We start from the raw sequence: 13,187 nt of genomic DNA, 5'->3' as shown, positions 1-13,187 counted from the left end.
CCCCCCCCCCCCCCCCCCCCGAAAAAAAAACCTCATGCACATTAGCATCCCCACTTACCCCTACAACCCCTAGCAACCACTATTTCTTTTTCTATGGAACTGCCTATTCTGAACATGTCATATAAATAGGATAATCCAGTAAGTGGCCTTTTGTATCTTGCTTCTTTCACTTAGCATGTCTTCCAGGTTCATCCTGTTATAGTGTACTAGAGACCTGGTGCATGAAATTTGTGCATGGTGGAGGTGAGGGGGGGTGTCCCTCAGCCCAGCCTGCACCCTCTCCAATATGGGACCCCTTGGGGGATGTCCAACTGACAGAGATTGGGCCTAAACCGGCAGTTAGGCATCCCTCTCACAATCCAGGACTGCTGGCTCCTAACCGCTCACCTGCCTGCCTGATTGCCCCTAACCGCTTCTGCCTGCCTGATCACCCCTTAACTGCTCCCCTGCCAACCTGATTGTCCCCAGCTGCCCTCCCCTGCCGGCCATCTTGTGGTGGCCATCTTGTGACAAAATGAAGGCGTGATGCCACCTAGGCTTTTATTATATAGGATGTCAGAATTCCATTCCTTTTTAAAGCTGAATACTAATCCACTGTACGGATATACCACATTTTGTTTATTCAACAGTTGATGAACACTTGAACACTGGGTTGTTTCTACTTTTGGGCTATTAGAAATAATGATGATCTGACATTTTATGTGGACATGCTATTATTTTCTTTAGGTACATACCAAGGAGTGAACTTTTGTGGTCATAAGTTAACTGTTTCACTTCTTGAAGAGCGGCCAAACTACTATTCACAGCAATTACATTACTTCACATTTCCATAAGCAATCTATGAGAGTTCAGTTTCTCTACATTCTCAACATTTATTATTATCCATCTTTTTTTACTATAGCCATTATGAGTGTTATCTTGTTGATTTGTATTCCCTTAATGATGGTGAACATCTTTTCATGTACTTATTAGCCATTTATTTGCCTTCTTTGGAGAAACAACCTTTTTCAGTCCTTTACTCATTTTTAATTGGATTATCTATTTATCTTTTTATTTTTTGTTACTCCTTATCCGAGGATATTTTTTCCTCTGATTTTTAGAGTGGATGAGAGGGAGAGAGGGAGCAGGGGGTAGGAAGAAAGATAGAGAGACAAACATCGATGTGAGAGATACACATCAATTGGTTGCCTCCCGCACTTACAACCCAGGTAACATGTGCTTGACTGGGAATCAAACCTGTAACCCTTCAGTGTGTGGGCCAAAGTTCTATCCACTGTACTACACCAGCCAGGGCTCTTTTTATTTTTGTACTATAATAGTTATTTGTATATTCTGTATCCTGGGACCTTATCCGATACATGATTTGCACACATTTTCTCCTATTCTGTTACTGTCTTTTCTTGATAGTATCCTTTAAAGCACAAATACTTTTTAGTTTTGATGAACTCAAATTATCTAATTTTTCTTTAACTGTTCTTTGAGTGTCATACCTAACATGAAACTGCTACCTAACCCAAGGTCATGAAGATTTAAATCTGTTTTCTCCCAAGAGTTTTAATTCTCAGACTTAATTTGCTCACCCATTTTTAGTTCATTTTTATATATGGTGTCAGGTACAAGTCCAACTTCACTCGCTTGCATGTGAATATTCACTTGTCCAGTACCATTTGTTGAAAAGATTATCCTTCCCCAACAAACTGTCTTGGCTTCCTTGTTGAAAATCAACTGACCATATATGTATGGGTTTCTTTCTGAACTCTCAATTTTATCCACAGATCTATACATATATTCTTATGCAGTATTGTACTTCTTAAAAATCCCATACTAGAGAATAAAGAGCAATAGACTTGAAAAAATAGGAAAAAAAAAACAATGGTCAAGCTCTGCCTTCTACTTGGGAAATAGCTATATACTAAGATTCATTTTCCTCACTGTCACAGAATTGGGGATTGAGTTGCAAAATTACCTTGTAAACAATAAAAAGTAACACAATTCAGTTTTATACTTAATGATTTTCTTAATGATTATGTTAAACCTCATACATGATTTTGGCATCCAGGAATAAAAGAAAGTAGCATAGTAAAAATCTATCACTATATCTCTTTCTAAGAAACAGCGCCTAGCACATAGTAGGCCCTTAATAATATTTATTGAGTGAAAACAACCATTTTCCAATTGTTTTATATTCTTTTTATTCATTTTCTATAACTGTTAAGGTTATGAAGAAACAATTTACAAATTTAAAAACATCACACTTCAGATTCTTTAACAATTATACCCTTGGAAAAAAAGAAATCAAGTAAATTTCCCTTAGCTTATTTCTAGCTTTTTAATGTTATATAAGCACTTAAGATTCTCCTCATATGATATTAACATGAAAAGAAAATTTTTTTAAAAAAGAAAAGGAAAGCCCTAACCGGGTTGGCTCAGCGGATAGAGCATCGGCCTGCGGACTCAAGGGTCCCAGGTTTGGTTCTGGCCAAGGGCATGTACCTTGGTTGCAGGCACATCCCCAGTGGGAGGTGTGCAGGAGGCAGCTGATCGATGTTTCTCTCTCATCGACGTTTCTAACTCTCTATACTTCTCCCTTCCTCTCTGTGAAAAATCAATAATATATTTTAAAAAAATAAAATAAAATAAAAAGGGAAATTAAGAAATTATATGTCAAAGTGAATTCTATAAACATTAGTTCCTACAGTTTCTTTTTATGATTACAATGTATGCCCTTTAAGGTAAAAAACACACACACTTTTTTAGGGTTCTAGTATGTTCATATTTGTTCAGAGAAAAGAGCAATTACTTTGCAATAGTAATACGCAAATAATCTAACAAAGTTTTACTCCAACAAATTTCAAAGGTGAGGTCTTTCTAATTTTTTTAACAACTTTGAGGTATGCTAGTAATTACCTACCATAAAATTCAACCATTTAAAAATTATCCAGTTATTTTTAGTAAACTTAAGAGTTGTATAACCTTCACCACTATGCAGTTTTACAACATTTCAACATCCCAAAAGGATACCTCCTGCTCATTTGCAGTCAGTCCCCAGTCCACCTCCTGGCAACCACTAATCTACTTTATGGACATTCCATAAAAAATGGCAATATAGAATATGCATCATATGATATATGGTCTTTCGTATCTAGCATATTTTTAGAGGATTATCCATATTGTAGAATATGAATAGTTCATTCCTTTTTACTGCTAAATATATTCCAAGTTTATGTTACATCTGATGCAAAACAACCTATAAACAATGGTGTCCTTTTTCAGAAGGAGGTAAAAAAAAAAATGAGTTGTCAAAAACATCTCACTGTATATTCCCTACTACTGCCACTATCATTCTAAAATCTAAATCTTATCAGTTTCTCCAGTACTATTATCTCTTCAATGATTACCATCAACCTTTAAGGCAAAGTCCAAGTTCTTTGGAGGAGCATACACGATACAGGCCATGCCAATCTGTCCACTTTGATTTCCTGCGGCTATCTTCTCAAACACTCTGCCAACTGTCAAAACTGAGGTAATATACAGTTCCCCGATGTTCCCTTTTATCACCTTTATGCCTTTGCACCCATCCACATCACAACCTTTCAAAGTCCAACAGGAAATATCATTTCCCAGTGCCAGCCTCACTTTCTCAACAGCTTGTGCTGTAATATTTTACTTTTTACACCAAGCCCTACTGTTTACCTGTCTTTCAAACGCCTGATATCAGCACCTAACCTTGTGCCTGAATCACTGGTGTTACTATAAGTATTTGTTCAACTAAACTGAACGCATTCTGACTACTAGTATTCTTCTGCTCAATCAGTATAAGATCAAATGCACTCTAAAACTGCTGGTGAAAAATAACTAACAAAAGCAGTATAATACAATTTCAAGGTCTAGGCAGGTGGCCAACCAAACAGGATATACTCCAGGGGTCAGTAAACAATGGCACACCAGCCAAATCCAGCGTATAGCTTGTTTTGGCAAATAAAATTTTATTAAAGACAACCACATTCATTAGTTTAAAATATTGTCTATAGCTGCTTTTGCCTTACAATGGAATCCAGTAGTTCCAATAGAGACCATATGGGCTGAAAGCCTAAAATATTTACTCTCTGGTCCTTTAAAAATGGTTTGCCAACCCCAGTATACATCATGACGAATGACGTGGAAGAAAATATCAGAACTTCTTTTGCGTAAGTTTTCTTTGCCTCATCTTTTTTAACATTTTTGCATGTTTTTTAAATATTAATACAGCAGTGACATATATAATATATAAATGTAAAAATGCACATTCAAATTGGGGATGGTGCATGCCATGTTATTGTTTTTTTCTAATATCAGTGACTCATTAAAAAACACAACAACCTATAAACTCTTAGGACAGGTTTTAGAGTTTGAAAATTTAGCAATAAAGCCTAGTATATAAACAAGTTTATTATATATAAGTGCATAAAACACAGAGAGAGAGCCCTGGATTTAAATTTGCTCCAAACTAAATTGCTCAAAACACCTCTAAAGAATTTTTCATAGAGCTAAAAATGTTATTTTAATTATGCCAGGCAGTTTTAATATACTTCAAGTTGAAGGCAATAAAATATGAGCCATAAATCCAAACTGCTACAAAGACAGCTGTTTTTTAACCTCAGGTTCTGAAGGGCTCAGGAAATACCGAGTCCCTCCCTTTATAGATCTTAAGGTTAGAAGGGTAATTTCTAATAACAAAAAAGTTGGGGTCTCATCATCATCAACAAATTTATAAACTAAAGTTAATTTACCAATTGACCCTGGATTTGTCAGGTTAGGGATGTTATTCTATCTTGAATCATATTCTCCAACAAATAGTCACAGCCCCCAGAGAGAACTACACTCTACTCTGCTCACCTTTAAGGCTTTTTCTGAGGCCTTCCGAGATGACTAGCATCAGACTTTTGAGGAAGGCTAGCCATTAGACAAGGCTTTTCCCCACGATCTGACTGCTTGAAGTGACATCCAGGATCAGGTCGATCCTGTATCCAGGAATCATGACCCTCCCTGAGGCACCAGTCATCATGAGACAGTCAGTGCACTTTGGCACTTCTTGAAAACCACTGGGCTGCTCCTTTAGCTGAAAGGAAAAAAAACATCAAAACCAAAACAAACAAAACAAAGGGGGGGCAGGGGCAATCAGTAATTCAACCTGAAAAGACAGAGCGTGGGGAAAAATGTAACAAAATAGCCTTGTCTAGATCAAAATGTAGCCTTGCCTTGAAGTAAAAATCATAGTTTCAGTATCTTCCAGTCGCTGCACAGTTTATTCCTAATACAGAAATTTTAAAATTTTTATATCTATTTCATTATATCTGAAAAGAACACTTGAAAGTGGGAATTACATAAAATAACTATTTATGAAATACAGCTAAGAAAGTATAATGAAGGTACAGTAAGCTCTTGCTTTAACAGACTTCAGATATAACCAATTTTCCAATCCATGTCATATCTGAAAATTAACACCCTGTTAATTTTAAAATGCTTTTAACCAAGATATGCTTATAATTAAATTAACAGGTTATATTTTTTGTTACCAATTCATTGTTATTTTTAACAAATTTTAGCAAGTAGGCCATATGTTAGAAAAAATGGTGTTGTAGTATCGCTGACATAAATGTATATTACAAATCTACAACTATAGTCTACATATTTAAATCCCAGATTCACTGCTCCTAAACAATGTTCGGAGAATGATTAGCATGTGATCACACCGCATACGTGGTAATTGATTCTGTTGTCCTGTGGTGTGACTTTCTGCAGTAGTTTTAACATGTGTTGGCTAATGTTCCCACATGGGCTAAGCCATGCCTAAGCTGTGTGCCTTTGTTTACTCGAGGTGAGTTGTAAATGTACACATTGACAGATCTATTCAGTATAAATTTAAAATTATAGCAATACATATAGAAAATTTCTCTGTAAAATTAAATTTTCATACATAATCACACAAATGTGTCTATGTAAGTAAAAACAGGTAAACTAATTTGACAAATTTTTAACATATGCATTTGGAAAACCTACTTTATTATATAACGGACTTTCGGCTTTAACAGACACTCCCTTGCCAAAATTAGTCCATTATAGCAAGGTTTTACTGTATTTATAAATGACTAGCAGCTGAAGGCTGATATGAGTGTGCCTCATCAGGAGACCAAGTACTCAATTTTTTCATGCCCAAATCGTAATCTGATTTAAAGAGGGATGAAATACACCACACAGACTAACTGGCAGAAAATTGCCAATACAGTTAAAGCCAATCTACTACTACTTTTAAATTACATTCTAACAAATAGAAAAGGATTTAATCTTATATCCTCTTTAACTGACTTGATGCTAGCACAAGGCATAACCCCCAGACACAATGCTTGTCCTAGCATTCTGAATTGCAATGTTCATGCTTGTTTGAAATAACCAATTTTAAATGTTGACATCACTATGGCCTAAAATTTAAAAACTCAAAATATCTGATAAATAATAAGATAACTTAAGACTTGCCGAAAGTTTGGCTCAGTGGATAGAGCGTCGGCTTGCGGACTGAAGTGTCCCAGGTTCGATTCAGGTCAAGGGCATGTACCTGGGTTGCGGGCACATCCCCAGTAGGAGATGTGCAGGAGGCAGCTGATCGATGTCTCTCTCATCGATGTTTCTAGCTCTCTATCTCTCTCCCTTCCTCTCTGTGAAAAATCAATAAAATATATTTTAAAAAAAAAAAGATAACTTAAGACTTATTCAAACAGCTTCAAAATAAAAATTTTAATTATTGGAAATCAGAGAAAATTCTACTTATTTCTGTTTTTAAATACAAAATATTTTTCCTAAGACATAATATTAAAAGGCAAAAAAATCTTTGAAGTTGTTTTAAAAGTTGTCTCATAACTCCTTTAAAACATTTGTACCCTTAAAATAGTTAATTTATCAAACAATCTATATATATAAAAGCCTAAGTGATCATTACGACCGGTCACTATGATATGCACTCACCACCAGAGGGCAAGCGCTCAATGCAGGAGCTGCACCCTGGTGGTCAGTACGCTCCTACAGCCAAACTCCCTTGGCTGGCCAATCACCCGAGGTCCCACTCCCCCCGACCCCCACCCGGCCAGCCCGAGGGACCCCACCCATGCATGAATTCGTGCATTGGGCCTCTAGTTGTTTTATATTCCTTTCTACCACTTATTCAATATCCCCCATTCAGTAAACACTACCAACATCCACATAGATTCCCAAGTTGGAAACCTCAAAATACTACAAGATTGTTGTGGCTTTGTTGTTGTTTATTACTTGTTTGAGAATATGATTAAACCTATTAACCTCTGTCCCTGAGAAAAATGTGCATACACACAGATGGACAATGTCTGTAAATAAGATTTCAGGGAATTCACAGAATCCTCTGAAGCCCAAGTCCTGGGATTCAAAACTCCTGTCAAATACTGCTTTATTCTGCTACTAGAGGCCCAGTGCACAAAATTTGTGCATGGGGGCAGGGGGTGTCTCGCAGCCCAGCCTGCACCCTCTCCAATCTGGGACCCCTTTCACAATCCAGGACTGCTGGCTCCCAAATGCTCACCTGCTTGCCTGCTGATTGCCCCTAATCGCTTCAGCCTGCCAGCCTGATCACCCCCAATCCACTCCCCTGCCAGCCTGATTGATGCCTAACTGCTCCCCTGCCAGCCCGATTGCCCCTAACTGCCCTCCCTTGCCAGCCTGGTTGCCCAACTGCCCTCCCCTGCGGGCCTGGTCACCCTCAGCTGTGCTCCCCTGCAGGCCTGGTTTCCCCCAACTGCCCTCCCTTGCTGGCCTGACCCCCCGCAACTGCCCTCTCTTTCAGACCTGGTTCCTCCCAACTGCCCTCCCCTGCCGGCCATCTTGTGTCCACATGGGGGCGGCCATCGTGAGTGTTGGAGTGATGGTCAATTTGCATATTACCTCTTTATTAGACAGGATTACCATCTTTCAAGACTTGACTAGTATTATCTATTGAGTCGTCTCTCAAAAATTTCTGCCTTCCTATCCAGCATTAGCTTAGTTGTAGCATACCCCATGTTTTTTCCTGAATTGTTGCATGCAGTTTGCTAATTCTTCCCTGTTTACCACTCTTCTGTCACCTTGCTGGTAACAAAAGCTTGTTAAAATGCAAATCTGATCGTGTTACTCACCTGCTTAGCATCTTCAATACCTCCTTTGTAAATGTTAAACAGATTTATACTGTCTCCTTAGGGTGGTATCATCCGGCCCCTGCCTATATTTCAAGCATCCATACTTCTTACCTAAAATTTCTATACTTCACTCATATTTTCATAATTGCCCAATACATTGTTTTCATACCTTCATACATTTTTTTGCACTGTCCCTCTTCCTGAAATTTCAGCTCAATTCCTTACCCAAGCCTCAAAGCTAAGCTCCTCTCTTCATGTTCTCTCAGAACATTCTGTTTATTTATGCCATGAGATTTATCTCAATGCATTATTACAAATGCTTGTATGCTTGTTTACTTGCATATCTCCAGGCAATATGCAAGAGTCTTCTAAGGGCAAGAGTCTTGCTTAATTCTATCTTTGTGTTCCCAGTATCTAGAACACAGTAATTCTAAATATAAATGGTGTGCCAATATTCTTGTATACAACCAGTTAGTAAGCATCACAAGAAAAATTATTGCTGAATTGATCTAAATATACTTTTAAGAATTCAAAATCAATCTGGGGGGAGGGATGGGTTCAGGGTGGAGGTGGTCAATGGGGGAAAAAGAGGGACAATAAAGATAAATTTTTAAAAAAAAGTATTCAAAATCAGAACAAATTGTTACAAAAGGGTATTTTAGTAGCAACTCACCAGAAAGCAAATATTAAGCGTAACTATGCCCACCTAGGTTAAATGTGTGTGTGTGTGTGTGTGTGTGTGTGTGTGTGTATTTGTGTAAAATAATGTTAATTATAGACATCCAAACCAGGAATTAAAGCATAATAAGGATAACAGAATACTATGTAGTCCTTTGGATAAAAACTCCTAAGCCAGGGATAGCAAGCACATGACAGAATATGAATTAATTACTCCCCTTTTCTTACCTTCTCCTCCTCTACCCCATCTCCTACTCAGGGTCTAAGAGTCGGCAGCAATACAGCAAGCCAGAAGCAGTAAATACAGATTACAGTCAGCACATAAGTTAATATTTCAAGGCTACCCAATAACTGATTCTAAAGCAGACCAAACACAATATAAAATATTCACACAAGGCCTATTCCATACCCCTTGGAAACTCCTTTACAAGTTTAACAATTCTAAAGGTTAAGAATTAATTTTCTTAAAATATTTTCATGGTCTTTGTGTAAGTCAAAAATTTTAACTTGTTTTGTTAAAATTATTCACTTTCAAATGTATTTTTCACAGTTTTTAAAAATATTTATTTATAGTTATACTGTGCTCTAAAACTATAGTTTCTAAATCTGTGCATCAACATCAACTGGGATACTTCAAAAAATGCAGATCCACAGGTCCGTGCCCAGGTCAACTGAACCAACATTTCCAGAATTAGCGGTGTATTTTCTAAAACATCCTAGGTGATTATTATGCAGCAACTTGAAAACTACTATTCTAAATATCACAGTAGTTTACTAGTATATATGGAAGAGCTAGAATCAGAAATTTTCCTTACATGTACAGTGTTAGTGTTGCTTATTGTTTGCTGGCTCTGACAGGCTAACAAATTCACGGTGAAGTTGTTTCACATTCTGAATGAAAACAATGTTGTGATATCTTACCATAAGTTTCTAGATAATAAACTAGCTATTGTAGCTACATAGTTTCATTAAAGAGTGATCAGCCAGCGTTTCTTTTTAATTATTCTATTATAGTGTTTGTCTAGAGGCAATTCTTAAGAACTTCCCTTACACAAGACCTTGAAAAAAAAAAGAGTATTGCAAATATGAATTGCTGGAAATCCACTATAGGTATTAAATTGAAATATTTTATCATCTTCTTTTAATTATGCATTTTTTATACATACTAGAGGCCCGGTGCACAAAATTCGCGCACCGGCTTGTGCCTGATCCCCTTGGAGAACGGGCCTAAGCCGGCAAGCAGACATCCCTCTAGCCGTCAGGGACCCCTTGCTTCTTACTGCCCGCCTGTTTGTGAGCCTGGCTTCTGCCTGAGAGGCGCTCCCTCTGTGGGAGCGCACTGACCACTAGGGGGCAGCTCCTGCATCAAGCGCCTGCCCCCTGGTGGTCAGTGTGCATCATAGCAACTGGGCGTTCTGCCGTTCGGTCGATTTACATATTAGGGTTTTATTATATAGGATTTTTAATATACTCATTATTGCAGATACATCATTTTTTATAGCACACCAAAATAAATCAAGAGTTGAGCGAACAGGGCCAAAGATATGGGCAAAAAAATAATAATAAACTGCATCCAACAAATTCTTACTAAATGTTCCTGAAAAGTTGTGTTGATAGAAACTAATATATACAGCAATATTGTACATATGTTTAGAACATTTGAATCACAGATCAGTAAAATAGGAGCTAATGTTGAAACTGCTACTGAGCCCATACTACTATCAATATGAAAAGGCACCACTATTAAGGAGGAAACATGAAAATGCAGAAACACATTTACACACAGATCTGTTTGACATATTCTATCATACTACAATGACACCCTGTAAGATTCCTTAGTGGTCTTTTTTAAAAAGAAAGAAAAAGTACCCCAAATTCTAAGAATACTGGGAGAAAAATAACTATTTTAAATATATGTTTAAAGTCTTTCCTGACACAATTTAAACAGTTTTGACAGCGTTTGGCATATATTTTTAATAACTTTAGTGAAATAAAAACATTTTATGGGGGGAAGAGAAATGTGATATCTGAACTATTTCAGATACTAAAAACAGATTTCAATAAATTCTGGACTGTCCTATTAATCAGTAACAGATCATGAAGAGTTAAATACCAACTATAACTATAGATTCTAATCAAAGATTTTCCTTGTTAAAGGTGAAACTATTTACATTGCCCAGCAATGATCCAGAAAAATCACTAATGACAATCAACAACTCAAAGACTCATGGGACATCTGCATCAACTTTTGAAAACTGAGAAGTTCAAACATAGCTGAGATTACTCAGACAATTTTTTCCTGCAAACGCATGCCCTTCCTGAACATCTGCCAAAAAGTTATAATAGTTGCCCTAGTTCTTCTTAAAAAGCTGGGGAAGCTCATTAAAGGCAAAACTTTTAATGTCAAAAACCAACAGGGGTTTGTTTTTTGTGGGCTGTTTTTTTTTTTACTGCTAATATCTTCTCTAAAACGTTAGCTTCCATAGCAATTATAACATCGATAGAGATGCAGAAAGATTCTTCAGCATATAGAAATCTCAATATTTGAAAGATAATACTACTATTAGCACTTTCAAGGAAGAGAAAAATAACTGCTACACTTCCTGTAATGTCATTCGTCACCAAGAAGGTACTGGCAGGATTTCTTCTGGCTACTTTATTGAGCAATATAGTTAGCCACCTGCTCTTGGAATCAGAGTACAGAACAGTTTTCCATTGCAAAACAGTTCTTAAGAGCATTATTGCAGGAAACAAGACCAGAAAAAAATGTTTTCCAACAACTCTAATTTATAATTTGGTAATTCTACCAAAACATCTGACACATCAATAATATAACACGCTGAATGGTACTATGGTTATCTGGCAGCAAGTATGTTTACCAACATCAAAGATTATTACTATGGAGGTAAACAATATTGTTTTCTTGTGTATCAGAATTCAAAGTCCCATCTAATTTACTCCTCGTAAGTAAAAATATTGCAAACATCCAATTATATCAAATAGCTGCATTTAAAAAGAAAAAAAATGTATTTTAAAATACACACATACTTTTCCAACACAAACAGTTATCAAAAGTCCTACAGAGTTATCACAAATGCTATACTATAAACACACTTATGACACCTCAAACAATTGCCTGGACTTTTCATTAAAGGAGGCCAAAGAGATAAAGTCATGAATTAAGGTAAAATGATGATATACACCTCAAGATTTCTGTCCGCAGTCCAAAGCTGCAACTCTTCTAAATCCGAACACACTAAGAAATGAGCTGTCACAAAAGAAATAGTAGCCCTATAATTATTTTGACAAACAAGTTATAATTGGATCATTCTGGCCTGCATAAAGTTAACCACCTCAAGAGACAATTATTGCACCAAGTTTTCCCATTAACTATTTTCTAGGCCTGATAACAACTTTTTACCAGGCTTTATAACTTCACAGATATAAACTGTAAGCCACATCCTCTACCAAATCATCTGCAAGATCCTTGAATAAAAATTAAATGACTATAAAAATTCACATTACACAGGATTTGACATGTATACAAGAGAGCTAATATTACAATTACCCTCCCTCTTCAATGCTCCCATTCACTTAGTATGTATCTTTATTTTATCATTCTTAAAGCCATTTAATAGGCGATCACCCCCATAAGACTGTGAACTTGAAAACTGGAAATCCACCCAATTTATCTTGGTTATCCTCACTGCCTAGAAATGCCCTGGCCATAGTAGTCATTCAAGATACACTGTGTGACTAAGAACATAATACCTTCGTCACAACTGCATAAAAGCTAAAGGAGATAAACAGGAAATCAAGTAAATAGAAGATAATTTTAAGAACACACAAAAACAGAATCTGAGCGGTAATAGATACATCAGGGAAAAAAGCACTGGTCTGAAGGGCCTGGAATGTCTTTGGAATTTAGATAAATTCTAATCCAGATTTTGACAATAACAGATTTTACAAACTTTAGTGAATCACTTTGCTTCCTGGATCTCAATTTCCCCATTTATAAAATAAATACTATGATTAAATGAGCTCTAAGTTTACTTATATGCCATAAAAATGATTTTAAAGCAGCAGGAACACTTATTCCTGAAAAACAGCACTGACAGAACAGTTATAAAATACTATGTGAGATAATGTAACTCTGGAGCAAAAGATATTGTATGGGTGGGATGCACAACCCCATAAATAGTAACAGGTCACATCAATAGCAGCCACAAGCAGGCAAGAATTATATGCACACATACCTAATGTGAAAAATTACTGACATTTTCACTCATTCAATAAATCTGAAAAGGAATCAAGTTCTGCCAAAAGCAAAGGTTA

General features: G+C 36.6%; 1 protein-coding gene across 5 annotated transcripts in view; it reads right to left on the bottom strand.

The window, feature by feature from the left end:
* Positions 1-13,187, bottom strand: part of INTS6 (integrator complex subunit 6) — a 111,012-nt gene that overhangs the window by 68,309 nt on the left and 29,516 nt on the right. The window contains exon 2 of one of the 5 annotated variants that reach the window (XM_006763571.2): positions 4,876-5,098. The exons of the other annotated variants lie outside the window; for them this stretch is intronic. The gene's annotated coding sequence lies outside the window, so the exon portion shown is untranslated. The remainder of the gene's footprint in view (positions 1-4,875; positions 5,099-13,187) is intronic. 5 annotated transcript variants of the gene reach the window in all.

The sequence above is a fragment of the Myotis davidii genome, unplaced genomic scaffold (assembly GCF_000327345.1).
Source record: "Myotis davidii unplaced genomic scaffold, ASM32734v1 scaffold39, whole genome shotgun sequence".
In the NCBI taxonomy this organism is placed as follows: Eukaryota; Metazoa; Chordata; class Mammalia; order Chiroptera; family Vespertilionidae; genus Myotis; species Myotis davidii.
Note: the sequence above shows the minus strand (reverse complement) of the source record. Positions and strands in the feature narration are given on the sequence as shown.